Raw genomic sequence first — 5,468 nt, forward strand, 5'->3', positions numbered from 1 at the left:
CAAGAGAACCACATGAAAGAATGCCAAGCAGCCACTGAACAATATTCACTGTCATTTGAGGCACTCCGTAAAGCAATTTTAAAATGTGATCATGGCTGTCAGGGGGACTAAACATTAGGAAGCCCTCAATTACCCTTATCAGAATTTCCTTTGTAGAAAGAGGTCTTAAAATTTTTATAAGCTTGCAATGACTTTCAATGATGCTAATTGGATCACAAAACTGTGCTGCAAAATGTTGTGATATACAGAGAATCAAGGTTCTCATTTCACATCTGTTTTCCACACCCTTTCTTTTAAAATATTTTTATTGGTACATTACATACACAATAGTCCACGATCCTTCATTAGCACTTTGGTTCAAGGAAATATACACTTATTTCAAAAATTTCAGGTTTTTAAAAATTTCTTGTAAATGAGAGAGCACTCACTGTATATCCAGAGATTCAGCGTCACATTCCTGCTCTGCAATTGGCTGAGTATATGATCTTGGAAAAATGTGTTTTTGGTCGGACATGGTGGTGCACATCAGCAATCCTAGTGACTTGGGAGGCTAAGGCAGGAGGATTGTAAAATCAAGGGCAGCCTCAGTAATTTGGCAAGGCCCTAAGCAACTTAATGTTATGGTTTAGATGTGGTATCCCCCCAAAAGCTCACATGTGAGACAATGCAAGAGGGTTTGGAAGAGAAACGATTGGGTTATAACCTTAATCTAACCAATGAATTAATCCCTGGTGGGATTAACTGAGTGGCAAATGGAGGCAGGTGGGGTGCACCTGGAAAAAGTGGTTCATTGGGGGGGCGTGGCTATGTGGTGTATATTTTATATCTGGAGAGTGGAGTCTCTCTGTGCTTTCTGATCATTGTGTGAGTTGGTTCCCTCTGCCACACTCTTCCGCCATGATGTCCTGCCTCACTTTGAACCCGGAGGAATGGAGCCAGCTGTCTATGGATTGAGACCTCTGAAACTGTGAGCCCTAAATAAACCTTTCCTCCTCTACAGTTGTGCTGGTCAGATCACTTAGTCACTGCAGCGAAAAAGCTGACTAAAACACTTAGTGAGACCCTGTCTCAAATAAAATAAGATGAAATTTTTTTAAAAAGGGCTAGGATGTAGCTCAGGGGTAAAACACCCTTGGGTTCAATCCCACTACAAAAATAAATAAATAGATAGATAGATAAACAAAAGTATTTTTAAAAATTTCAGATTTCCATTTCCACATTTGTGAAATGAGGATTGGTGGTTTCTGGGGTCTTGTTCAAGTCTAGCTGCATCATTCTATGAGAAAACTAGGAGCATAACTGACATATATATATGGAAACTTAAAGTGCTTATTTACTTTTTGAGCCATAGGGGAAACAAATTGGTGACATAGGAATATTAGGATTTTAAAATTTGGCCTCTCTTCTTGGCAGCTGCTCCAGATTAGGCTGCTCTTTATTTGTTAATTTCGTGGATTGGAACAGTGCGTTTTAACCACTGGAAAAATGGTTACAAAGTGGCACCATCATGAAGAGGAAATCACAACAGGGGATTGGGGTCAGTCTTTGATCTGGCATATCATATTCCTCCAACTGTGCACATTCGCTGTGCTATAAAGGAAGGAAATTTCTGTGACCCTTTTAAAGCTAGATCCATTTTCAGTTTGTCTTCAAGAGAGACCGAGTAAAAGCTAAAAGGTTAACCCAGGGTTCCATATTGAGACAATAAGAATATTTAGCAATACAATGCAGATCGCAAGTCATAAGAAAGATTATATTTTTTTTCTGGTAAGTTCTTTTGAGTAATCTTATAGCAAAAGAGAATATAACTTGTATACTTACAACTTTTCACGTGTTTCTAAGCAGCCAGTAAAACATACCATTGCCAACAGCATTTTGTCCCCCTTGTTCTAGAAGAATTTTTCTTCTGGGCATTTTTAATGCTTCACTCATTATGAAAGTTTTCTCACTTTTTGCATTTACCAATAGTAGATAATGAGGGGTCAATTAGTGTACAAGCCATGCAGGGTACAAATGACTGAATGCATGACGGGTTGCGTGGCGTACCTTTGGTTTCATGACGGTAGGTCACTTCACGTCTCATATTACACCTTCTAAATCAGGTCATCTTTGCCCCATTTCCTCATTGTTCCTTTTGTTCACCTGTTCGTGGAATGTTTGCGTGTGCTTTAGCAGGGATACAGATTGAAATAGTTTGAGGCCTGGAGCTGCATCATGTTTTAGGCTCTAGGAACACAGCTCCGTTCTCCAGGATGCAGAATGCCCACCCCATGCTAGAAGCTCCTATGTCCTGGGAATAGGGAAGCCTTAGTCTGCCTCTTCTCCCTGTTTTATGACCTTGTTAAGGTTGACCTCTACCTATCTGGTGGTGCTTTATCGACCAAAATAAAATTCTTAACTGGGCTCATTTTTATGGTTGACTGTAAAACCTTTCCTTTCAAACTCACTTGTTCACAAGGAGGAAGCCCTTCAGGCTCCTGCATACTTGGGATAAATGGGATAGCAAACAACAAACTAAATAGCTACCGGAAATATTGGACTAAGTGAAATATATTTGGGGAGTATTGAAGAATCTTACACAATCTAACACTAGATCAATACCTTTAACCTTTAATTTAAAAAAAGCTATGTTTTCCTAATATACTTTTTTCTCTGCCACTTCCATCCCACCATTCTGGGATTCTCTACAATAGTGACCTTTCCCTGGTAGAATTGCCGTGGGATTAATTTTAGACATGTGTTATTTTGGGAACAATGGCAGATGAATTGATAGGTGGCTGGGGTAACCTTTATCATTAGTATTATTATCCTTAAAAACCTGGTAGGTAATTGTCTGGATTTAACTTGTCTGTTAAACACAGTAGCTTTGATAAATATTGTAAGATGATACAGTAATGCATTCCTATTTTAGAACTGTAATATTTCATTGGAGGGTTTTTTCAATCAATCAGGAGTAATTCAGACCTCAGGGATAGCTGGGAAATTCCCATTGATGTGTATGCAATTCTCATTCTCATGGTTTTTTTGTTTTTTTTGGTACTGGGGATTGGACTCAGGGGGCACTCCATCACTGAGCCACATCCTCGGTCCTATTTTGTATTTTATTTAGAGACAGGATCTCAATGAGTTGCTTATCATCTTGCCATTGCTGAGGCTGGCTTTGAACTTGCAATCCTCCTTTCAAAGCCTTTGGAGCCACTGGGATTATAGGCGTGCGCCACCACGCTCGCTCTCATGTATTTTTTTAGAGTGATGGGTGGTCGTTTAGTGTGGTTGTTTAAAAAGAAAGTCATATTCTTGGGCTGGATATTTTATGTTGGAGAGAGATGTCTATAATAGATAAAATTGGTCATGAAGGTCCCTGATGCTTCCTCGCTGCCCGGATATCATTGAATGCTTGGCTTCTGTTTCCAGGCTGAAGAATTTCCCCCAGTGATTCTCCATCACATGCACTCTGGTGTCCCTGTACAGTGGACAGTTATGTAATTTAATGTTGTAAACCTTTTGGTGAATTATTGTATACTGGTGCTTCACACGCTGTCTGACACAGGAAAAGCACCATGTAGGTATTAGAAATAGTTATCACTAGTCGTTCTAAGACCAGCTGAAGCACCAGTTCATCAACCAGGTAAGATATGGAAATAAAGCGCATTAATTGATGTTTGCTGTGTAACATGGAAATCTCAAGTGTGGTGGTTTCAATAAAGCAAACATTTACTTAGCCCATTATTCTGCGGGTCATCAAGTTGGAGTGGGCTCAGGTTAGCAGATGTTTTGTTTTTTGCTTTTGACTCTTGTCTCAAGCATCTGTGGTTAGCTGGTAGTTCATCTGGTGCCTGGCTAGTCTAGGATGGCCACGTGGGATGGCTTGTCTTGGCTCCACAGGTTAGCTTGAGGGTTGTCTCCTGGTGAAGACAGAAGAAGTGAAAAGCAGTCACAGAGGCCATCTCCGGTTAGCCAAAGAAAACTACAAGTTCAACCTGGATTCATTGGGTGGGGAGATAGACTCTGCGTCTTCAAGGCAGGAGTTGTCAAATCACAAGGAAAAAAAAGAGACACCTGGGGAGGAAGGGAAGTGCTCAGGTATGAGAGGAGGGAAATATAAAGGTGATTCCAGAGTCATAGCTGCAAGTGACTTAGAACATGGTGGCAGGATGTAGATTAGCAGAAAATAGAGCAGACGTGTTGGACTTTGAATGTAAGGAGTTGGATGAACCAATCACATGTTTGGACAAAGTGACAGCTAAGGGGTCCAGAAACCCTCAGAGAAACCAGCCCTAAAAATAAGAAACTTAGGACATGAACCGCTATGAACAGATGCAGACAATAACAAACCCATGCTGTTTTCCTCTCGCTCGATCGCATCCACTCCTCTTCCATCATGGTCACAATTATGTGGTTTTTGTTTGAGTTTCCTAGTCGGGACTCTCCCTTTCCAACTGTTGGTTCACATGACTGGATCAGCTCAATCCCAGCCACATGTCCTCCAGGCCTGGCCAATCACACATCCCACCCTCTGCCCACAGTGATTTCTTTAGGAATGTCACCTGACCCAACTGGGTCTAATAAAACCAAATCCCAGCACCTTCGTTGGGACCCTTAGAACTTGAACTTCCACTGGAGCAACTGAGCCAGGAGGCAGTAGAGCTGTTGGAGACCATCTGACCAGAGAGTGTGCCTAGGAGCAAAGCCAGCAGAAACACAAGTAGACCAGTGTGTGTGTGTGTGTGTGTGTGTGTGTGTGTGTGAGAGAGAGAGAGAGAGAGAGAGAGAGAGAGAGAGAATGTAGACGCCTAAACTCAGCTTTACCTAAAACCGTACATACCTATACACTTCAAAGAAAACCATTAAGTTCCCTTTCTTTTTCACTTTATTTGAACGGAATTTCTATGCTGCGTTACTAATATGAAAAGAGAACAGAATCTAAAATTAGAAAACAATTACATTTGGGGGACCAAAGAAAAATTAAGGATTAAACAACAAAGGTTTATGGAGATGAGAAATCCAAGAAGAAGAGGGGAAAATAGGAGGGGTGGGTGTGTCTATTGTCCCCCGTTGGGGGGCAGGGGCTCTGTGCACGTGGCTGACCTGGAGGCCAGGACAACCTCCACGGGAGCTCTGGGCAGCAGGGTGGAGCAGAGGGGCATGGCCCGGAGCTCAGGAAAGAGTGGGCAACTTCCTTTGTCCATAAAAGGGCTTCCTCGTCACTGGGGCTTACAACCTTGGAATCGACTCTTCCGCCTCCCCTGCCACAGCCCACGCATCCAAACAGTCATCTTGTCCTGTAAACTTTCCCTCCACAGTTACTCTTGGCCTCCTACCTTCCTCCGCATGTCCACTGCCAAGAGCGTGGTCCAGGGGCCCAGTATTCCTTTCCTGGAACCTGCCAAGGCCTCCCATGCCCAGAGCCCTTTACCTCTGTCCTCCCCTCTATCCCGCTGCCAGATGATGTGTCCTAAGGCTCTGTT

The sequence above is a fragment of the Marmota marmota genome, unplaced genomic scaffold (genome assembly GCF_001458135.2).
Source record: "Marmota marmota marmota unplaced genomic scaffold, marMar, whole genome shotgun sequence".
Lineage (NCBI taxonomy): Eukaryota > Metazoa > Chordata > Mammalia > Rodentia > Sciuridae > Marmota > Marmota marmota.